Genomic DNA, 24,925 nt, shown 5'->3' on the forward strand with positions numbered 1-24,925 from the left:
AAAAAAAAAACCAAAAAAACAGAATGTACTCAAGCAAGAATAAAATAAACCAATGACTGTCTCCTAATTATGTTTCACTCAAACTTCCTCTGAAGCACCTGGTCCTGCCTCTCAGAGACACAGTGCTGAACTAGATTGCCTTACATTTAATCCTGCATGGCAGTTACTGTTTTATTGTTATTTTGAAGTCTTGGATGGCATAAAATTGTGTCCTTGTCTCCGTGCACAGCGTCGAGTTTCATAAGAACCAACACAGGCAAAATCAGCTCAACTTGTCCCTGAATATATTTAACAGACAGAAGAAAATATAAAATGGATTTCCAACTAAATACTGCATTTTTCATGCCTCTGTTCTCAGAACTACTCATTACTGGGCTATATATCTATCTCTGGACATTTACACACTGTAAAAGGCAGTATGGTTTTTAAAAGGAGGATATTTCATACACGTGCTTGTATTTTTCACTACTGAAAACAATTCAGATATATTTCTCATAATGCTTAAAAGGAATGTTCTTCTGGTCCCTTTGTTTAAATCAGTGAAATAACATATGAATGTGTATGTTTTGGAAGAAGCCTTGAAGCCATTTGTTAGGGGGCTGTTTCCTTTTAGCTTGGATGTGCAAGAGTATGGAGGAGTTTAGTACATAGCTTATGTATCTCACTGTAACTAATGTGGCTTTTTAGTACACAAAAAAGATGTTTCTCTTCAGTTTATGTCATTAACAGAAGCCCCCAGAACTTCTGTTAGCTTAATATACAGATTTTCATTTCTGGCGTTTTTAATTAACAAGTTCTAAATTCACTCCACTTTCCCTTCTTATGTAGTACTAACTACAAGTTAGCTACACTAAATCATGTGGATGACTTGGACACCTCAGAGTTTTTTTCTTCTCCAGATGTTTTCTTCAGGGTGACAGCAGATATATATCTATCTTTTCCCAGCAAGATGTTGTCATTAGAAATTCCCCCTCTCTTCGATCACACATTTTGTGCACTCTAGGTCAGATTCTGCTCCCACACAGTTAAAACTCAATCTCAGTCACAGCAGATCAAGCCCTTTCTATGCAGTTCCCAACTTGGAAATGACAAATGCTCCCCTTGAAGAGAGAAAAACTGTGTGCTTCAGTCATCGAGAGAGCTGTTTAGTGCATTGGGACTGTGGTTCCAGACAATGATGTTGAAGTCAGGATTCCCAGTCCTGTCTGTCTTCCAAGTACCTCTGCCACCAAGCCTTCTCTTTGTCTTCCTTCTAGAAAAATACAATTTTTTTGTGACTTTTTTTGAATGAAATACACTTGTATAGTAAAAGAAAAAATATGACATTAGAAATTCGCTGGCTTCTCAATTGCTTGTTTGTGTTGCCCTGCAAAATTCTGAATCCTGTTTGGGTTTTGTTTGTCCATTGTGATACTTTGGTAAATGAGATCAGCTCTTAGACTTGAGCTTTGTCAGTCTGGCCTTGAACGCTAGTTTCTAATGTCTGTGGAATGCACAGTGTCTCGTTTTGTGCTATGTCTGTAGACCTAGGAAAGTCTAAGTGTATCATAGAGCCTCAAGCTAACTAACTAATTAAAATATTTGTAATACTTCATGTGCAAAGTTCACATATTAAATTGTTAGCATATAGAGACTCTAGTCTTGGAACTACAACCAGACAGAGAAAGCCCTTGTTTCCAGACAGGACAGGTTTTGGCCAATCTTCATAGAAGGGCAGGAGGCCACTTGTAGGGTCAGGATCTCAGCAAGCTCTTTTCTCCTACCATCCATCTTGCAAAGTTTGATAATTTTGTTAATGCTTTAGCTGTTGGATGTGATTGTGAAAGAAATCCTTTTTTTATCCTCTCTTTAATTTTATAGCCTTAGCAGTTACAGATGACTTTTTCAGAGACTAATTGTAATTTTTGACTCTTGGATATTTTAAAAGTGTTTATGAAGGCAAGAATATGCAAGATTCAGAAGTAAGATTCAGTCTTTTTTTATTTCACAGATCTAATCTTTTTTGCAAATATTCTTATGATTTTTTACTGTGAAGTCTGAAAAATAGGTTCATGCAAAATCACTCTAAACAATTTTAATGCAAATATTGAAGGTGATTGTGTTTTGAACCTTTTTTTCTTTATTCCATATTATAATCTTTTCGTAGGAAAATGTCAAATGAACCATAAATTTTCAGTCAAACAGAATATGTGAGATTTTCAGAAGAAACATGTCCCCAGTTTAACTCTTTTGAGCTCCAAAATTACTTTTAACAATTGATCAAGTGAGTAAGAATGGGATAGGGTAGATAAAGTATTTCTTTCTCAAATACCTCCAAACAGTTTTATATCAGGTATTACAGGAACTGTCAACTACAAGCCTCATCTTGGAACAGTGGATCTATAACTATTGCAGCTTTGGCATTTTCTCAGAATGAATAACTGGATGAGATACTAGCTTGCTTCATGTTTTACAATATCTTAAGATCTGTTGTTTGTCCAAAGGCTTAGTTTTAAGTTGTTTTCCCTGGAACGTTTAAGGGAAAATTCATCTGAATGTAGCAGTATATTCAGATGCTGGTTGCAGTTTGAACTGTTATCTTCAGCAATTTATTTTTATTAGTGTATCTTTAATGTTTGAAGAGTTATTTGCTTAATTTTCTTAGTACATAGCAAAAGTGAACAGATGTTCTACTGTTGACTTAGTCATTTCTTAATGGTTTCATTTTTCTAACCCTCTCCTAGCATGTTTTTACACACTATTGACAGCTTTGATTTCTGATTACTGGAATGTAACTAAGCAAATAATTGGAAAAAATAATCTTTAGGAAGGATGATGAGGAGGGGTTTGATAAAAATGAGCTAAAATACTTTCCATTTCATTTTTTACAACTGCTTTTTTTACAACTGCTTTTGAACACTTGAAGCCATAATAGATTAAAAGAGTTAAATTATTGATTTTTGTGTGCCATTTCTGTCTTAAGACATGAATACAGTCTAAAATTTTGTATCCCATTAACTTACAATAATTTTAAAACAACAAAAAAAGGTTGTTGGCAAGCATATCTAATTCTTGAATAGACACTGCACTGTATAAAATTATTTTAAAAGGAAGTTACTTACATTACAAAGGGAAATATATGAAAGATAGAAAATTGCTCATGTGCAGGTCTAAATTTGTTTTCTATGTATTGTTCTGAAGACATAATGTGGAGGGGCCTGCTAGAAAATGATGATACTTCAGAACATACTCATGTATGTCTTAATCTCCTTGAGACTCAGCGATTGTAATGTGTTCTTCACATTTTTAAAAGTAAACATAATAGAAGCCTTTAGAAATATTCAAGATGTTGTTGCCTGTGCATTTAATGGTGTACTTCACATAGTAAAAGAAAAAAATATGACATTAGAAATTCGCTGGCTTCTCAATTGCTTGTTTGTGTTGCCCTGCAAAATTCTGAATCCTGTTTGGGTTTTGTTTGTCCATTGTGATACACTGGTAAATGAGATCAGCTCTTAGGCTTGAGCTTTGTCAGTCTGGCCTCACAGGATCTATGGTGCAATTCCTGCTGTGCACTGCAAATGGGCATCAAACTAAATTCCAAAATACCCATCTAGTAGAAAAGGGCTTATTCACATCAATGATGACACCAGACATACAGCTTTGTGAGGTTTTAGTGGGTATGTTTCTGTTCAATAAGAACCATAATGTTTTTAAAACAGAAAAATACTTTCTGCCAATATTTCATGTTTATTTAATGATGTACTTCCTAGGGAGAAGTGGGAAGGGGAGGATGGAGGCAATATTAAGAGTAGGTTGATGAAAATGAATGTGGCCAGCAAATTGAGGGAGATGATCCTCCTCCTCTACTTTGCCCTGATGAAGTCACATCTGGAGTACTGTGTACAGTTCTGGACTCCCTGGTTCAAAAAAGACAGGGATTTCCTAGAAAGAGTCCAGCCAAGAGCAACAAAGATGATTACGGGATTGGAGCATCTCCCGTATGAGGAAAAGTTGTGAGACCTGGGTCTGTTCAGCCTTCAGAAAAGAAGGCTGAGAGGGGATCTCATCACTTTTTATAAGTATCTAACTTGTAGGAGCCACATTGGTGGAGGGTGACTATTTTCAGTGGTGAGCAGCAATAGAACAAGGGGCAATGGACAGAAACTGCAACACAAGAAGTTCCATACTAACACAAGAAAGAAGTTCTTTACTGTCAGAGTGACGGAGCACTGGAAAAGGCTGCCCAGAGAGGTTGTGGAGTCTCCCTTTCTGGAGATATTCAAGACCCATCTGGATGCCTGTGTGACCTGGTGTAGGGAACCTGCTGTAGTAGTAGGACTCCAATATCTTCTAACCCCTGCAATTCTGAAAAAACTAAACTGAAAAATGTGCCATAATGTATATAATACCAAGATCTAAAGAAAGATACAGAACATATGCTTTGCTTTGTTATTTTCATTTCTGAGGCTTTTTTGGTTTTGAACTACTCAGGTTTATTTTATAATTCTTCTGTATGCCTTTCTTTCATAACCCTTCTAGTGGTTCATGGATTCTTACTTATGTATATACTTATGTATGGACTTCTGGTATATACATAGGTCACTCTGATAGTAATGCCTCCTATTTATTTCCATGTAATCTATGACAGATACACAAAGCACTATTTGATAGAGCAAATTCACAGCTACAAAACACTATTTTTCAACGCAGACTCTACCAGTGGTTTTGCATTTTCACCAGTGATGAACATGCCTGCATGCTGCACTTGTAAAAACCTGCATGGCCTTCTGGAACGTGGATTGTCTTTCATGTCACTTGTCACCGCTGCTGAAATGCACTACTAATCACCTCACTGTGCTCACATCCACTGTTTAGTCTCCAGAAATGTTCAGCAAACATTGATGAATGTCAGTGGGTACAACTTCTTCCATATGGAGGAATTCAGTCATGCACCTTTGCTTCACATGTGCTTCCATGTCAGAAACCATTTTGTCAGACTGTCCTGCTGCCATCTCTCACATGGTAACAAAATGTAATGGAATATTGATGGAGAAGGCTCAACCTCTACTGCCATATCACTAACATCTGCCTTTGATGTAATGGGACAACATAATAAAATTGGAGGCATTACTTTCAGTGCAGCCATTGTATGTAACAGGTATCATACAAAGGAAGAAAACAAATAAGTTTTAAAAAAATATGTATATATGAGGAGAGGCTGGAGAGTGCTTTAGTACATCCACTATGGCAGGACAGTTTCCTAGGACATGCTTTCTCCGTAGGCTTTCAGTTTTTCTCCCCAAACTGGTGTCTCTTCAGTTGTTTTTTTTTCACCTTGGAGTCACTTCCTCAATTGCAACTCCCAATATCTGCAGTGTGCTGTGTCATGCCCACTGAATGTGCAGTTGCCAGACTTATTAGGAGTGACACTGTATAATTATTAAGTACACGCTGCAATTTAAACGATAATATTATGCAAATATTTCTACGCACAATACATTAAAAGATAGTTACATTTTATGCACATCCATTAATATTTTTCCTTGAATATCAAGTACTGCTTCCCACCTGCCATCTCTCCCATGTTTTCATGTGATCTGACGGTTAAGTGTCATAAACCTGTCATAATGCTGTGACTAGTCTTTGGTTCATAAAACCTGGAACATTTTGCATTTACCTTGTGCTCAGCATTTTAAAAACTGATTATACATTTCAAACTGTACCAAAAAGCCATATTTTTGTTCTGTTTTTCCTCTTAAGAAGCAGAGTCTGAATTGTTTTTGTTGGGTTTCTGGTAGAAAGCATTGCTGTGTTTTGCCTCGAACAAGTATAGAAACAAAAGGCTTTTATTGGCTCATACTAAGCTCATCTTGCACCAAACAGATGTGGCACTCCTATTTCAGTGCTACATTTATGCATGCTATGGTGTTGCACACTTTGGAAAGTACATAGCAAGCCTAGGTGCATTGATGGTGGTGGTATTCTGCTCATGAGCCACCTCAGCCACTATTTTAACAGCACTGTTAAATTTTGACAGTGGATTTCTTCCTCCTTGGAATTTTGTCAGTGACTTAGTTTAGACTTTTATAATCACTTTCAATGCACTCTAGCTCTACTGTTTCTTATTAATAAAAAAAAAAAGAAAAGAAAAATTAAGCATACTTTGGCCACATGCTCTTGCCCCCAACTCCTGCCAGTCTGACAGAAATACATGCTTCCTGTTCATTTTAGTTTGTGAACATTTTCAGTTCTTAACACCTGGATTTTAATGTCAGATTTTCAGATTTCTGTATTTGACAGCTAAGGAAATAGATGAATTGCCAAAGTCTGTAAGCAGTCATAGTACCTCTTCAATATTGGTAGCATTTGAAGTGCCAAAATTTTATGTGTGCGGCTGGCTATTAATGCCATGATTTCTTTTACCCCATCCAAAATTCAGACAGTTGAAATAAAACAAAAACTTCTTAGAATAATGTATATTGCAGGTTGGCTTCTTTTTGCTGCTAGTTACATGGTACGGAGGCTTGATAACTTCAATATAGGGAAGCAGCTATGTATTGAGATTGGATATTAGGAAAAATTTCTTCTCAAAAAGCATGATCAGGTGCTGGCACAGGCTGCCCAGGGAAAGGGTGGAGGCACTGTCCCTGGAGGTGTTCAAGAACCCTATAGATGTGGCACTGAGGGTCATGGTTGGTAGGTATGGAGTGATGGCTGCACTAGATGATCTTAGTGGCCTTTTCCAACCTTAATCATTCCATGATTGTGTGATTCTATTTCATTTGAAAGACTAAGGATTTGAAAACTTGCTGCTGTAACAATTCCAGCTTTGCCCTTTTGGAGAGTAGTAACATGAACGTTGTGATCTCTATGAGTATTTCTTAGCTGCAAGTGATAGGAAAGCTATATGAAGACCCAAATACATAACATGCTTCACCAAACAGTACCCTCCTCTCCAGTCATCCTTCACAAGGCCTAAGCACCATTTACAGATTTGACCCAGTGAATGTACTTATTCACATAAGCAGCCCCTTTATTTGAAAAATTCTTAAGTTAGATTTGTATTGTGAAAGACAATTATAATTCTTTATATTCTATTGGTACAGGAACTGTGACTCTAGGCAACAATTCATGTCATTAACTTAGCAAAACCATATGAAAACTGTTGACACAACATTGACAAAAAGTGTCAAATTGAGAAATCTGCTAACACAGAAGGTCAGAGTTATTATTCGGAAATTTAGTAAATTAACCAGTGGACTAGACTGTAAGTCAGTACTAATGATACACATAGTTATAGTGGCAATGTTATGAAAAAAATGATTACCAACATCATAGTCAGGTATTTTAACATGAACAATTTATGCAGGAATAATATCCACATACAAAATTTAAATGATTTAATTTTATCTCTAATCTGAACCAAATATATTCTATGGAATTTTTTTTTTTTGAGTTTTTCTATCCTTTTTTTTTTTTTTTTAAATTGTAACTTTAATGTCCTGGTCATTCCTCTAATAGAAAAATATCACAAACTACACTGAAAATGATATCCTAAATAGAACCAAATTTAAAACGCAAAACTATACATTATATAATGGTTACAATTATTGCATTTATGTAAAAAAATAGAATTATCATGTCAGATTGAGATAAAATGTTGTTTACAATAAAAAGTTTTCATCTGATACCTTCGTTCAGCAAGAAGCAAATATTTTTTGTTTATGTATGTGATTTATATATATACCGAGGTTTTCATTTTTGTTCTTCAGTTAGGAAGTAGTACTGATATCAGGAGAAGTACTGATACTTAAGTACATTAGATATTTTGAAGGGAGCATATTAAAAAAAATAGATAGGAAGTGTTTAGATTAGATTAGATTCCAACTGTAAAAGGTAAATAAGAAAGTTGCTGGGTATTATCCAAATAAACCCACTTGGTGATGAAATGTTATGAAATACAGATGATATAAATCAAATAGTAATTCTTTTTGCACTCAGCATTTTAGCAGGAACAAGGAGATTAATTAAACCTTATATTAAAATAAGCAGTAGGTATCTATGTGGTTAAGTATTTGAATGGCAATTATATATTCCTAAAAATTGTACAATATTATCAGTGTAATAGACTTGATTATACAGACTAAAAGAATTCATGTTAACCATGCTGTCATTTAAATACTACATCATGGATTTGCTCCTGGGAAATAAGCTCCCTCAAAGCACAGAAATCCAAATTGGGAGAGAAGATAAAAATGAACAATGAAAATACTTTATTCCATGTAGGTTATTATACTGCTCTTATCATCACAATATCTGATTACTTTCCAGTGGTGCATTAAGCGATGGGATTAGCATCTGCTGCTCAGCAATCTGCTTTTGCATGTGATTCTTGTAGGCTTGGGGGAGGAGGAGTAGAGAAGCTGTGAAAACTTTCTTAAATACTAACAAATTCTGCATGTGGAAATGTAAAATTAAATAGGCAGAAGGAAAGAGCAATAATAATGAAATGTTATCCAATTAGGTGCAAGAGAACAGTTTTATATATCTTGGCTGGCACTGCAAACTTCTGGAAGGCTGCTAAAGGGGTTGCCTTTTTTTGATCCGTGAATGTTGATATTGATTTCAAGAGCAATTCAGAAATGTCTAAGATGATTAAAAGATGTAAGAACCTGTAAAAAGAGTGAGTATTTTTTACTAATGGATTTTACTCAACCCCACATTTCATCTAGAAACGAAAAAAAACTTCAAAATATACTGCCTTAATAATAAGTTTGTTTTCCAAGGAGGAGGAGTTTCAGAAAGCCCCCTGCTTTGGTTGATACAGCACTGCTCTGCCCGGCGAGGAATGCTGGTAGTTGGGCAGTTGGCTGCCTTGCATTCAAGTGGCACAGTGCCAAACAGAAACTGCATGCACAATACACCAACACACTCAAAGTATTACAGGGATAACAAGCAAATCCTGTTTGCTAAAAAAGCTAAAAATTAAAGCGGTGTTCATTCACTGCAGGGAAAAAGCAAGAAGCTTAAAAGATATAAACAGACAGAGGCCTGAGAGGCATCTAATAGCGATCAGATGCAAATTAGAATACTACAGAGTAAACAGATATCAAAGAAGATTTGAAGATATACTTTCTACCAAACATAAAGGGAATTATCTGATATTTCAAACACTTTTGCAATTCTGATGTATTTTCCTGTTGGTTTCTGTAGGTAGCTCCAAGAAAATTCTGCTTTTAGATCTTATACTAGTTCTAAGAGAACACTGAAATGAATAATACATTTCTGAAGAAAATAATATAAAATATGTATTTTAAAATGTCTATTCACATTACATTTTAAAGAAATGTCCAACTGAATACTGAAGTGGATACTTCTTCATTGATATCACACTCTAAAATTTATTGATTCTTTTATTTAAATCTGTATCTAAACTAATTAGTGGGAACATAATCTCTTTTCATTTTGTTTACTTTGTGCTAGAGGTGATTTTGTAGATATCACAATTGCCTTTCTCATGGACATTACACATTTCTAAGTTATATAGAACCACAGAATCAATCATAGAATGACTTGGGTTGGAAGGATCCTCAAGGATCATGAAGCTCCAAGCCACCTGCTGCATGCAGGACCACCAACCTCCTATCTAATACTAGAAAAGTCTGCCCAGGACCCCATCCAACCTGGCCCTGAACACCTCCAGGAACAGGGCATTCACAACCAATCTGGACAAAGAAGGAAATGCAACTTTTAACCTTTTGTTTAGCTGGAAACAGCACTGTGATGGGAAACCACATTGTTCATTCTATCAAATAACTCATAAAATAGTGAGCTTAAAATGTCTTAAATTTGAACTTAAACCCAGATATCTTACAACATCAGACTGTTTTTTTTTTTTTACCTAAGTGAATTTACACTAATTATCTTGTTTTCATAAAACTTGGGAAGGCAATGCTACATCTTTTGTTAGATATAGCAGGTATTAGTTAGTGCTTTGAATGAAATAAGGTATTTAAGAGTAGAAATAAATAATTTGTTACTTTTAGAGGAAAAGTATTGATGGCCTAGCACACATCAGGAGCATAATCTCCTTTATCAAAGAGCTGAACTCTAGTTTGCAACAAGTTATTGATTATCCTTCCTCTCCAGCAGAAGTATGTATTCTGTTAGTAGTAGTTTCTTACAGTACCACGGAGACAATTCTGTAAGGAAAAAAAGCAGAGATTACTCATCAGCTAAATGACTCATTCTTTGATAAAGGCCATGGATCCATACTAGCTCCCTGGCATGGCCTTTACTTCAGAAACCTGATTCCAATGAGTGCTTGATGAGGCACTGTACAGGAGAGTTAAAGTTCTGTTATACACTGTGTTCAGGAAACGTGACACCTGCTATGTTGACAAGGTTTTCTTTGGCTACATATGAGTGAGTACACACACACTGTGGTATCTACAGAGTAGCTCAGTATGGACTACACACCTGTAGAGTAAGAGCTACTATTTGTAAGTATTTCCTTCATATTAAATGTAATTAGAAATTTAGGACACATCTCACTAACTCAACAAGTGCAAACTTTTGGGGAGGAATTGTTTCCAGAATGAAAACCACAGGAGGAGGTTTGAAAGAAACAGTGCTGTGGTAGAGAGGTTTGTTTTGCAAACATGTTTATTTCCTATGATAAATTTTGTTTACAGATATTTGTGATTAGAATTTACTTCATCACTGACAATGTATACATTTTTTTTTTTTAATTATTATTAAGTCTACGGCATTCTATGGCCAGAACTAGAAAGATGCCACTGAAAACAGAGGGAAATGGATAAATAGGGAAGTAGTTCAGGAAATGAACAGTGACTGAAGCAACTTTATGCTAACTAGATAAGGAGGTTACTTATAAGGTGGTTCCTCACATATATAGAGGTCACTTTGGCTAGCTATTTGAAACTGCTACAAGTTGTCAGTTGATACCAGCATAAGGTACTGATCAGCAGTGGAAGGAGACATATTGATGAATGTTTGATTTCATATCAATGTTATATGCTGTTGTTTTGGTCTTCTCTAAAGACCTCAGGGAAGAATTGGAGTTCTACTGCATTAATGTTTTATATCTATATAATTAAATGCTATAGGTGACTTTCATTTTAAGGTTCCCATAAACTTCTGCATGTGTGATTATATTGTTATGGATGATTCTCCTAATTTCAGTGAGAAGGCGAATTGTGTTAAAGATGAACACAAGTGAAAGAGTTTGCATGATAAAGGTCTAAATACCTGATGTAGATCAGTTCCTCTCTCAGAGTATGGAAATGGTTCATCATTGGATATACTAAATTATGGGCCTGCTTACTGCACTCTTTGTGCCCAACATTACATTCTATCCAATTTATACTGTAAAAATTCAGGCAGGAAATTGACGTTCTTTCTGAAAGTTTCTTTGCCTGAAATCCCAAACCTAGGGCTGTTATTAATCCCCCGAGGATAGAACAAGATTCTGTTTGTGGAACTTAACTGCATTTTAACTAAGGGACTGTTTTCTAAATGTTTCACTCTGCTTCTCCTCTGCTCGATAGAAGCCATCCAGAAATGCATTCCAGAAATCTGGTTGCTATGTTTCATGCTCTGCAAGCATTGGTTACCATAGTGTTTTAGAAAAATACCTTTTCAGGAAGCAGATACGTAATCAAATATAGTCCGCTGAAGTTGAGCTGAATGAACCATCTGTTAACAAATTGAAAGCAATGTATTTGTAGATGAAGTGATTCGCACCCTTTAATTTCCTGTTACAATTGGAGAAACATAAAAAAGTGGGCATGAGAATATCTTCAGAAGCATCCCTTTATGTAGCCTGAAGCTGCCTACACGTTGAATATACTTGGTTATGAATGTCTTCTGGCAGTAATCAACTGTCCCTCACAACAACAAAGTCTTTCCAGAAGGCAAACCAGACAGTTTGTCCTACCTGGACTGAACATTTCTGCAGATACACTATCTCTAAGCCACTGGAAGCATTAACGTCTCCTAGTTATTAAGCCAGGATGTGCACAATACTGATCAAAGTGCTGTATATTCATACTGGGCCACGCTTGTTTAAGATAAAGGCCACTTTACATGTTGTTGTTTTAATAATGAATGCAAATTCTGGTCTTTGATCCCAAAGAACTAGGCATTATACAAATTTAGAGTAAAGTCAGTGTCCTTAAGACTATAAAGTCAATGTAACCATCTGCAAAATAGTTCCAGGAAGATACTGAGACAGGATTGAAATACTCTTGTCACAATTTTAAATAACAAATAAAGATCTTCTGCTTGCTTCTAGGAAAGATAAAAACACGTTCTAGGTACATGACCTGTGTTGGTTCTTCAAAATCTCTTTGGTGTTGTTCAGGCATTCAGTAAAAAGAATTTCAAGCCAGTAAATAATGGACTAAGCTATCTGCTTTTTTTTAGTGGTATATCTCAAGTTCTCCAGTAGTCATTCTATTCTTATTTATGTTTTACCCTTTGTCCAAGTCTGCAACTTTGTCTGTCAGTTATAAACTAAAGCCATTCCTTAAACACAAGTGTATTTCCAGCTACACTGAGGTCATACTGGCTGTGGTATACTTTCCATCTCCCATCAAGAAATCAATTAGAAGATAATGTGAAATTCACCATCATTTATATATTGCATGGTCCAGCAGATATATGTAACGTTATGAAATTCAATGAGTTGAGAGGTCACAAATTCATATATCACTATTAAATCAATGTACTGCTGAATTTGTTTATTCTATAAGTACATAGAATGTTTGGTATTTATTTTCTATACAGCAGCTCAGGATTTTTTGAGAAAATGCACTTCGTTGCTTTGCCAAGTAAAACATTCAGGGCAATAATTGCTTCTTTTTAACAAAATTTTAATTGGAGTATTTTCTCTGATAAAGATAAATAATGACCAAGTAACCAAGGATCTGGTACCAAAGATACTCAACTGACTGTAGGAATTCTCATATCATTGCTAACTTCACTGTCCTGGGAAGCTGTGAACAGTGTCATGGAAAGAAGCCTAATTGTACATGGGAGTACTACCAAACTGTGTAGGACAAGAACTGAATAAATGCTCTTATGTGACTGTACAATTTGAATTTCACATAAAATAGAATTATAATCTGATGAAGATTTTGAGTTACAAGTGTTTAACTGTGTCTAAGTGTCTAAATGTGCTCTAAATATTCTGAAAAGCAAGCAAATGTAAGTAGCAATTCTCTACTGAGAACATGAATTTTCCATTATTCCTGTAAGTTATCACTTTCAAACAACACAATATCTCTTTTATCATGACACCAACAAGGAATAGTGTGTGTTTTTGTTTGTTTGATTTTGTCAGAAAATGCTGATTCATTGAAAACAAAGCTGCTTACATTTGCACCATTTCTGTTTGGGAAAAGTGCACTGTAGAAGATTTTTCCCGGATATTTTGTTTTTTTGGGTTTTTGTTTTTTTTTTTAAATTTTTAAATAACTTTTCAGGCCTGTAACCTACTTTTAATGTATAAATAGTTTCCCTCCCCACAATCCAATAACCTGTAAATTATACATGTGTAGTGGAAACAGGAGTTAAGATCCAGAGTCCTCTCTCCTCTGCCTTTGATCACTCATATCCTGCTCAATCTTCCAGGAAGGCTCCCATGCCTTTGATCTCTGCTTCTTTCTCAGTGCTGTTCAGGTTATCTGAGGTTGTTTATTGTTTTGAAATGTAGGCTTTACTCACAAAATTTTGAGAATCCAAATTGAAAAAATGCAAAGCATAGCCATTTATACTAAAAATATCAAAGAAGACAAAATCTAGGATGAATATTTAAAACATTTTAAAATATGAAGAGTTAACTGCTCCAATATAGAAATTTTAAAATCTAAATGGGATGGGTGGTACAATTGAAGTGAGTTTATTTTGCAGAATTTAAAATTGCCAGTAGCAAAATTGAAAACTGGGATAGGGGAATCTGTTTTCTGTCTAGGTTTAGTCAATTTTGCTTCAAAATTAATTGATCCTTTAGGTTGCGAAATTAAAAACACTTCTTACATTGGGCTATAATGCTCATGTTCTTTCTTTTGGGCTTAGAGTTATAACCTATCCATATTTTTTGATTAACAGAACTCAACCTGCTAAGAATGTAACCCAGAAAAGTGCATGCACAGCCCCCATGTTTTTGTAATTAAATTACCAAAAAGATATGTGGTGATTTCAGATATGTACACATATAGGACTGCCTGCAAAACATTTTGATATTTGGGAAAATGCTGTCCAAATTTGTAAGAACATAAGTACCTAGGGATTCATGTATCTTCCTTCATGAAATAATTAAGAACGTTTTAAAAATACTTATTTTCTGTCTTTGCTCAAGAGCACTGCACTGTGCCATTTTGAGATGTAACACTATATTCAGTTATAAAGGTGGAGGGAGGAATAATACTCTATTGAAGACTATTTTTGGCACAAGGCAGCTAAGTGAAATGCTCCTCTTAAAAATATTACATAAGACTTCAGTGAAATGTCTTGAGCAAACAGGATTCATATAGGATCGTGTAGGAAAATGTAAGAATAACATAAAAACTGTGTATCGTTGATTAAGAACTCGATGGTACAAAAAATGTCCTTGTAGCATCCTTATTCATATTCTGGACAAGAATGAGTTCTAGAAAAATAAGTGGCCCTGAAGAACTCTTACTATGCAGCCGGTTGCACAGTTTAGAACAGGAAATCATCTGTGCTTTCATCTGAGTTAAATCCATGTGCTGCCACATCCATGACGTCTGAAGCTTGTAATAGGGTTGCTGTTGTGAAAATGTTCCCCAGTAATTTGGCATGCAACTGAGCTTAGCGCTGCAGCAGTTTTTGAAGGAGGTGTATGGGTGGGTTTTTCATGTGGGCAGGTCTAGGCATTCAGTATGCTGCTAAATCAGAAATTAGTAAAACTTCTCTGCCTTGAATTCTGTCTGTGCTTGTCTTTGTCTTGACGAGGTAGTAGGGAAAGAAATCAACACTTTTATTAATCAGAAGTGGAAGTGATGTGAAGAATTATTTGTTTATGCTCCTGGCCACCTTGTCTCCTTTGTTTACATTTCTCCTCCTCTAGTGATGTTTTCCAAGAACTAGGTGAAGGTATTTTCATACTTTAGTTTTTAGAGGTAGTGGTCAAGGTGCTGCAAACTGTGTAGATCGTACATAGAGATCATCTAATTCAGTGTAGCACTTAAGATTCAGTGCAGTGTAGTTAACACTGAGCAATGTCAAATATTCCATCTTGTGTTAACGATAAGTGATTTGTGAAAAGAAGTCTTTGGTATCTTTGTCTCTAGAACTGCAAAAACAAACAAACAAACAAACAACAACAACAACAACAAAATCTAACTGCCATGCTGGTCATGCATTTAGAAGAGTGGCATGCAACAAATTTTTAAATTTAGGAAGTACAGGTGCTTCAGATCCCATTAATGTTGATAATACTGAGCCATATTTGCACTTAGACCTTTAAAGAACACATAAAAAGAGTTTTTGAATGTATGACATTTGTGTATATGAGAGAATTAAATGTGGTACCTTTTGATCTGCACATTTCTAATGATTCTAGAGTAACTGGTGAAATAAATGGAGGATGAAACAAGTATGTTGAAGGAAGTGTGTACAGCAAAGCTCTTCCTATCATCACATATTTGGGTTGGTAGTTTAGACTGCCACAGCCTTTTTATCCACCTGAGGTACTGTCTTGTTGCTTGTGGAGAAAATGCTACACCTCTCTGTGCCTGAATGATCACCTCCAAGGGTGAAAAATGGGGAACAGTCTGATTTTTGCTTTGGCCTCAACCTGTCCTTGTCTCAGCGCCAGCCTTACTCCAGCAATGTAGCCATGTTGCTTATTCCACAACAACAGCACTTCATCTTGATCTACAGAAAGCTTGCTCCTGTTTGCAATGGTACTGCAAAATACTTTTTGTAAAAGGCTCGTTTGAATTTTTTGTAGGTGTTTTAATTCATTATATTTGCATTTTTTGCTCTTTATGAATATCTGCATTTTTAAGGGAATAATTGGCCTTCTTAAGAAATCTGTGAAGAAGGGTTTTCCTCTGTGAACAAGAATGTTTGCTGTGCATTATTCAGTTTCTGTTGCTATCAGTTTTAAAATATTCTCTTTTCCAGCAGCAAAACAGAAAGAAGTTTGTTAAGTTCAGGTGTCCTGATGTAGAGCCAAAGTGGCAAAACATATAATTTAAAAATTTATAAATAAATAGGTTACAAATAACACTGTGACAAGTTTAGAGGAAAAAGAACTTAAATGCAAGAATTTCAGGAACAGGAAAATTATAGTTAAATTTATGATGACTGACATCTTTGGCTCTTACCGTGGAGCATCTTGCTTTAGTCTCTTAATTTGGTCATGTTAACCTTACGGCAGAAAAAATGGGAAGGCAAAGTGCCATTTGAACATAACATGAAAGTAGCTAGCAGATGATAAATTTTTTTTGCATGCATTTTGAAAATAATTTTTATATACTAGGGCCTTTGGAAGTGCATTTTGTAAACTAAGGCCTTTCTAATGTGAATTGTTATAGCATGCAATACAGTACATTAAAGTTAAGAAGAAATGTGTAATATATCCATTACTTTCATTTCCTCTTCACTTTGTGTTCACTGTGTGTTCTCAACTTTTAACTTGTAGTAATAACAGCAGTGTACTTAATATTATTGTATTTAAGAATGAACGCATGAAAGAGTAAACATTGCCTACTTCACTTGTTCCAGTTTGAATATTAGAAAAAAATTATTCTCAGAAAGAGTAGTGAGGCACTGGAACAGATTGCCCAGGGAGGTGGTGGAGCTACTGTCCCTGGAGCTGTTCAAGAAAAAGGGTAGATGTGGCACTGAGAGATGTGGTTAGTGGGCATGGTAGTGATGAGTTGACAGTGGGACTAAGTGATCTTAGTGGTCTTTTCCAACTTTTATGATTCTGTGTTTACATGATTCTCTCTGAGAGTGCTGCCCTGTTTCTTTCCCGATCTCCACTCCCCTTTTTTCTCATCTCCCATAGTATGCCATTGCCCAGAGAAGTCTCTGTTTTTGTCCTTTCTATACACCTGCATGTTAAGCTGGGATGGCTGGGATGCCAGTTGTCCCACGGCAGCTCAGTACACATGCAAAAAACCTCAAGGTGTTCCTTTCTCTTTGCCATTCTTTTCCTGCCTGCTGGGGAAGAACCAGTCCTTCTGCTCTGTCCTACTCCAACTGCAGAACAAGGCAGACTGCTCTGGCAAATACGTCTGTTTGCTTCCCTTTCTGTCATCCTTGCATTAGTTCACAGGCAAAGCACTCTGTGATCCATCCACATCTATAATTTGCCGAGCACATATGCAAGTGATTTTTTTAACAGCATTTTAACATCCTGTTTTGGAATACTTGCTTTTGAGATGGGAGTGCTCCATTGTGGAGTGCTAGCTGCATGTTGAAGTGTTTTTCCACACTGCAGTGACTGCAGATTTCCATGCCTGTCACCCCTCAAACACTACTGAGCATTATTTCTGGCAGTAAGAGTGCCAATCATCCTTTAGAGATCTGAAATACAAACTGTTTCCTTGTCCTTTTAAATACCATCACTGATAATAATAGGGATAAATTTGAATAGAATATGTATTCATTGTAGTTCAGTTGGAGATTTCTAGTCAGTTCTAAAGGAACCCTTCCTGTCACCTTAGTTTAAGGTGCCAAGCAGGTTTGGAGGTTACACATTTCTGAGTGCAACTTCTGAGGCCTGTTAAAAGACAATTAAGTATTTTGGTCTAAACAATTTTATGAATAATAATAAAATGTGAGATGGAGCAAGATGAGCTTGATTCCCCCATGCCCTGCTAGAAGAAGAAAAATCTTGTTTGGTTTGTTGACTCAAATAAATCAGTAAGAAAACCATCAGATAGAGCAAGCCTTCTCAGGAGCACTGGTCTGGCAGGAGAAGTAGGCTGCTTCCCTCCCTTTGTTCCCTAACACTTCCACCCAGTCCATCTTGCCCTTCTCCATCCAGAGACTGCACTGCATGCCCTCTTCCTCCCTGCCATGCCTGATTTCTGCAAAAAGCCACCCAGACAGAGGTGTGGGCAATCTGTGTGGAACTGTAAGAGCCTGCAAGAGCCATCCTCCTCCACTTCAAGGCACCCTGTCTCATATGTTGGTCCTTTGATTTGCTCCAGGTAAACACAATGAAATCAGAAAGAAGCACTGAAAAGCAGAAAGGAAGCAGAGCTAGGTGACTACTGCCTGTGGTATCCCTGGAATGGTTTTTTCTGCCCTCCTGCTGCAGTTTCCAGCCTGTTGTCTTCCATTTTGTTTGCCATTCCTTAATTTCTGGCCATAAACTCTTTAGCATGCAATCTCCTCCTCACAGCAGCGCTTGTGCGACTGTCTGCGGATGCTAATGCAGAGCAGCTTCTCCCATGGCTCCATGTTTATTAGTGTGGGAACCATGGAGAGTATCTCATTTTTAACATCTCTTTTGCGGTAGCTATGAAACTTTGTGATATAGAAGCACCAAGTGGACCTTTTTTCATCTGTTCACAGCACAGCCCCAAGATAAATTCTCCTACGTAACTTTTTACGTGCTGGCAGCGTGCGTATTTATTGCTCAATATTTTGCATGGTATTTTCATTTGGAATTAACATTTTGTGTGACATTTTACACTGGAACAATAGATGGCAAAATTGAAATTTCAAATCTGTTACTAAGAATTAGTAGTAGTCTTAATTTATTTTAAATAACTTCTATCTTCTAAAATTCTTGTCTGATTGCATCTTTTCAAGAAAACGGGATTAGATGCATTTTGAAGATGGGAGGGTGCTGATTGGTCTGGACGTGCTGGTTTGCAAACTTGTGGAGCAGCTGTCCTACTCACGGATGACTACAAGAGGGCTCAGATGAAAGGGTCTGTGCTGCTGGAGACATGACCAGCTTTCTCAGGAGACTGCTTTCAGAAGGATTGCAGCAATATTGCATCCCCATTGTTACTAGTGGGTGTTGCTGCACACATGTATAATTTGTGCTAGATAAAATCAGGAGGTAATAAAGGGAGGTAAAAAAGAAGAGAAGAAATGAGAGCTCTCTTATGTGTTTTTTCTTTTCCTTAAGCAGAAAAAAAACGTCCTGGGGACGCCACATTAACTCAGGAAAAGCATGAGCTGCTTTAAATCAGAAAGCTTGCATTGCACCAAGTCCTTTAGTTTGGGAACCATTTCAGCATGTTATGAAGGAAAGTTGCAGACTAGGCATGTTTACTAGACCTTTAATTGCTACATTTAGTGTAAAGCCTTTTTTTTTTTTTTTTCCCTTCCCCTTTTTAACGACAAGAAGCCAGAGTTTGCTGTGCAAATGAAGCAGGCTTTGCGAGAATCAGATTCACTTTGGACGACTCTTCACATTCCTAGTCATCATTACATTAGGCAGCACAATCCCATCTCTGGTTGATGGGCAGCAAAAGTGGGCAGCCTGCCAGGTAGACGTTTCCATGGCTCCCAACCCCCAAAGGTGATGCGTTTTTCAGCTAATTCAATGAAGAGTGGGCTGAACTTTGGGTCTAAACTAGACAATAGCTGCCTTCGCAGTATCAGCAGAATGGTTTATGGGAATGCACTCCACATTTGGCAGAGCATCATGTGACCTTACGGCTGAGATTTTGTGATGGTGCCAACGGAGACTTGGAAAGCTGCACTCGTTCTGACTTTTTTCCTCATTTCTTACATGGCTCAGAAAATGGTGGATCTTAATACTTGACTTTAGCCAGACTCAGCAAGCGATTGAGCTTTGAAGCACAACTTTGCCTTTATTCTGGCTTTTTTGGCACACCACCAGGAGGCTGTCCCTTTCACGCCTGATAAATTCTGCTTCTTATCTCCAAATAGAAAAAAGAAAGAAAGAAAGAAAAAAGAAAATATAAGCAGAATATTTAGACTTCATAACTGCATTTTTAAACTACGTGTTGTATTTTTTTATTGCTGATCTGTAGTTCAGAACAGCCCTCCTGAGTGTCTGAAGGATAAAAGTGATTTGTTTTTTTTTTTCTTTTCTTTTTTTTTTTCTCCCCGTGTTTAATGAACAGGCGTTTGAACTGGGCAAATGGGGCGACAGCATTGAACATGAGCTCATTGCAGCATAGTGTAGCAAACTGGCACCCTGCCTTTTCACCCCTTTGCTTCGGCAGATTTGTGCAATCCCCATTTATAAAACCGGCACAGGGGCGAGGTGAATTTTCTGGTCTCTCCCCACCTCTCGCACTGTGCAGGCGGTGGCGGCAAGGATTGGTGCAGCTTTTGCGCAGTGCTTTGTGCCTGGAATTCCGAGAAGAGCGAGAGAGAAGACAGGCATCCTGGTCTTCTTCCGAGAAATAACAGGAGCCCTCAGAAGAAGAAACAAATCTGAGTTTGTCCTACATACAAGAGTGCAGAAAAAAAAGTGGCTCTCCTGCTTCCAAAAAAAACCTGGCATGTTTCACTGCAGAGACATCAGGATGTGTTAGAGCTTCTTAAAGCAGTGTAGCAAAATGAGCCCAGGAGATTTATTCTTTCAGTAAAAACAAAAGAGAAAGAAGGCAATTTTTTTGTTTGTTTGTTTTGCTATTGCTAATATAGCAAAATTTGCCACTGGGTGAAAACGTACCTTTCATATCAGGTATAACTTCTTTTCCTTTTTTTCCTTTTTTTTTGTTCCATTTTAAACGTTGTTTTGAAACTGAGTCCTTGTGTATTAATTTTAACATAGACATTCACACTTTTTTAAAACTAACTTTTTGGGGCTGTGTTTAAGCTAATGCTGCTAAAAATAGAAAGTAAACAAAAATCGAGGATCTGTGGAAATAAGCGCTTAGGCACATTTTATCTTAGCTAAGCACTGGAGTTAAGCAAAGATTGAAATGTTACATTATTCAGTATAAGCTTTGGTTCTTGCTATGAAAGTTGTGGGTATTTCGATCTGGTTGCTAAGGAAAGTAAATTCTTTTTTTAAAGTGTGACTCATGCTTTCGGTTTCTAAAGAGAGGAAGAAAAAATTTTGCTAACCGGTATGAAAGGATCGCTCTTGTATCAAGTATATTAAATTTATGTTTGAGTTAATTTGTATATGAGTTCCTTACAATTTTGTATATAAATCCACTACAAAGAAATCACTGTAATAAGCCCTGGAATAAAAGGCACATTATTGGGACGTTCATGAAGTAAGCCTGGCTTGCAGCTAGTAACTGTGACTATTTTAAGATGTTCGGTAAAGCAGCATTTGTCCAGGAATAGCTGAAAACAGTATTTAAGATATCCATTCAGAGTGTTTGTGATAACTGCATGTGAAGTTGAAGCAAGTTTGGAGCATATGACGCTTTAGCAGTAGACCCTGTTTGATACAACATTTGTCTGTCTTTTGTAACATATTACTTGGCAGTTAGAGCAGTCTGTAGCAAAATTCAGTTTGACTGACGTATTTTAAAATGCTCAGTCAAATCAGTCTTTTATCTGTTTGGGATTCTTTATTTATTTATTTTCCTGGTCTTTTAAATTTATATTTAAAATACAGAAATCTTCAGCTAGAAATTACTTTGAAATTTGCAATGTCTTTTTCATCAGAAACTCTGATGTATTTATCAAAATGTTCGTGATAGATGCTTGTCTAATGAAAAGGCTGTAAATATATTGCGGCTTCACAAAATAGAATTGCTTTTTAATACTTCGCTTTTTATGCACAAGTGCTTAGATAGTAAGTCCAAAGATCTGATGCTAATTTTGCTACCTTATATTTTTGTTGTTCTGCAATGAATTCTGGGAAACTATGGATGGAGATCTTATGTATATGACACATATACCTCCATTCACCCATTTTGTACAAGAAAGCGTTCCTTAGATTTATGATGATACTTCCTTCCCAAGTCGTGTTTTTTGGAATAATTCTATGTCATTACTGTCTGTATCTGTTGAGAAGCCTGTGTTTTCATTTGCTGAAAAGAACTTTTAAAAATTTCTATGGTTCGTGATATTGATAGTATTTATTCCCTTAAGTTTTGCAACATTTCTTGATTTAAGCCATAGCCTTTGTGTGCAGTTCCGTACCAAATTATCTTGTTGTATTCATCATTTGATAAAAACTCTTCGTTTTTGTGAAGCATTCTTCACTTCTGGTATTCCTCTTAAAAATAAAATATTTGTGAGGTGTAAGAGTATTAGGAAATGCTAAATGAAATCATCCGTTTGTCAAAGTGTGTGTGTTGACAGCATGTCTTCCCATGGCCCTGAGAGGGGCGTAAGCAGTGTGACAGTTTTATATATTAAAGGCATAATTTCTAATTTTTTGTAGGTTTCCTGTTGTTCTGGAAACACTTTCTATAGAACAGCTACTTCAAAATCTTTCTCTCTCATTCATTTTAGTGAAAGAAAAAAATTCAAAAGAAAAAGGAAACTGAAGAAGTTAATTGTACCAGAACAGAATGCAGCGAAGGTAATACAGTGATCTTAAATAATTTTCCTGTTATAAATTAAAGTTCATGACAATAACATGAAGCAGATTAGCTTTAATAGAATTTCCTTCCTTTCCTTCCTACAAATATCATTTTATAGATACGTATAAAACCTTTGCTGTGATTACTTTCTGTTGGGATTATTGCAGTTTGGGTAGCCCTTATAGTTATTGTTTCCACGAAGCTTTAGAATAAATTGAAAAATCAAAATACAAGTTATTTTCTTGTTATGCCTAGTAAATATGTTTCACAAATACATGTACTGCTATATTTATATTACTAGTACATTTATTGAACAAATACATTTACTAGTAAATGAGTATACTAGATCAAGTCCTTGTGAAATGTGGAATGCCTCTTCTATTTACAAATAAGAAAAAAGAAAAATAGAGAAGCCATTTTATAGCACTTACTACAATCATTCAGTAAATTAAATATGCAATCTACATACTTATTTCTGATACTAGGAGAAATATTGTACTTTGAGGTTTGCCTTACTTATTCTCTCAAGCATCAGCAGAAAATAATTACAAAAATGTCTTTCCTTTTGAATGCTGAAGCATTGTGTATGATGTGAAAGCAGGTTTAAAACATACTGCTCTAGAATAAAAAGGAGTTGACACTATTTTTAAAATGCAGAAGAGTATACTGGAAAATGTAGCATTTAAATCAACTAAATTAAAAAATAAAAGGGCCACTTAGTAATGTTCAGCTGTCGTTACTGAACCGAAATAGATGTTACAGTTTGCAAGAAAGTGAAGCAATGGCCTGATTCAAAAACTTTGTTATTGGCAGCGCTCATTCTCTTAAAAGGAGTTTTGCCCGACAAATGATGACAGAATTAGGCCTTCAGTGGAAAACAGTGGAAGTCAGGCATTAAAAACTTATTCAGATACAGATTTCAGTAAGCTGCTAAAATCAGAAGGGACTGTTCTACAGTACCTGTTTTTAAATTTATACCAGCTTCTTATGCCTGCTGTGTCAGATATTATGCTTTATGATGCAGTGCTTATAAATGTTTTCCTTTAAAATATACAAGTTATAATACCACGTCTGTGTCTCACCTTTTTACATTACTGATCGTTACTGATCTTTTTCAGTAGGACATCCTACATTTAGGGACTGATAATTTATATTTCACTGCTTACTGGTCACAAGAAGAAAGCATTTGTTGTAGGAGTTAACCCTGAAGTTTTGCAAGATTGCTTTTCTACTTCGATTGCAATCTTTTTATTAGAGAATAGCATTGATGGGAGGATTAGTGAATAAAATATACACATTAACTTCTTTGCTTTGATTAATAGGCATTGTTTAATCAACAAGTTATAGTCAATCAGTACTTAGATACTCTGTAGAATGAAGAAATAGCTAAGCAGTCTTTTTAACATTGTATGAGAGCTGCAATCCAGTGTGCCTCATTGCATTTCAGATTTAGTGGGGTGATGTTTATTTTAAGTTGCAGAACAAAATGTGGGCTCAGGCACAGAATACAAATCTTTATTGTTCACTATTATGCCACATGCAATTTTGGATTCTGGTCTTGCAGGCTGTGTGCTGTAGTATGATTCAATTCCAGTTGTTGGGATTTGAGAGTTCATGGGTAACACGAAGTGTGCTCAATAGGATATTAATTCCAGCCAAAGTCAAAACAATGGTGCATCCACCATTTATGCAGTTTTAAGTAGCCTTCTTTATGATTGCAGTATTTTTACTCTCAAATACTTGTCCTTACAGTTGCTTTCTATGTTTGTTTGTTTAAAGTCTTCTGTGTCTAACTTTAAAAGGAAAATGCTAATCAGTGATGCCAATTGGCATAAACCCGTAGATCCGATCTTGTGTTGAAACGCACTGCACAAGCTCGCTTCTATGGGTCTGTGTCAGTATGGTGATCTGGCAAAAAGTTTATGTAGCATGCACTTCAGTGGAATTTGACAACAGACCCAAGTGAGCATTTCAAACAAAACTATATATTGATTTTGGAATGCTTCTCTTGTCTATTGCCTCTTCTTCAAATTTAAGTGACTTGTTCTGTCATCTGTAGCTTCAAGTACCTTTGGCTTAATATCTTATTAAAATTTAAAGAGAGATGTGAGGGAATTGTAACATTTTCAGTGAGGAAGAGTAGGGTGTACCATTTGCCATTTTTAATAAATACAACATTACAAGGGATTACGCTAGAAAAAAAGATATTTACATTCAGATTTGAATTTTATTGTAAAATAAGACCAAATGGTTGTTTCTTTCAAAAAATGTAGTTGCATCATTCCTATCGAATAAGTACGTATAAATACATACATAGAAACATACATTATACATACATTATATATTTATATGCATATAGGCATTATAGAAAATAATCTCTACCCAGTTGAAAAATCTGTCTAAGAGTATACCTTGTCATCTGAAAAAATGGGGAATAACTGCAGACTATTTCA

The 24,925-nt window shown here is 36.1% G+C and overlaps 1 long non-coding RNA gene across 2 annotated transcripts in view; it reads left to right on the top strand.

Annotated features, from left to right (window-relative positions):
• The window catches only part of LOC104913987, a 232,537-nt gene that overhangs the window by 176,214 nt on the left and 31,398 nt on the right, over positions 1–24,925 (top strand). For both annotated transcript variants that reach the window (XR_795754.3, XR_795756.3), the window contains one exon: positions 22,402–22,471. This is a non-coding gene — a long non-coding RNA (uncharacterized LOC104913987). The remainder of the gene's footprint in view (positions 1–22,401; positions 22,472–24,925) is intronic.

Source organism: Meleagris gallopavo, chromosome 1 (assembly GCF_000146605.3).
Source record: "Meleagris gallopavo isolate NT-WF06-2002-E0010 breed Aviagen turkey brand Nicholas breeding stock chromosome 1, Turkey_5.1, whole genome shotgun sequence".
NCBI classification, from domain to species: domain Eukaryota; kingdom Metazoa; phylum Chordata; class Aves; order Galliformes; family Phasianidae; genus Meleagris; species Meleagris gallopavo.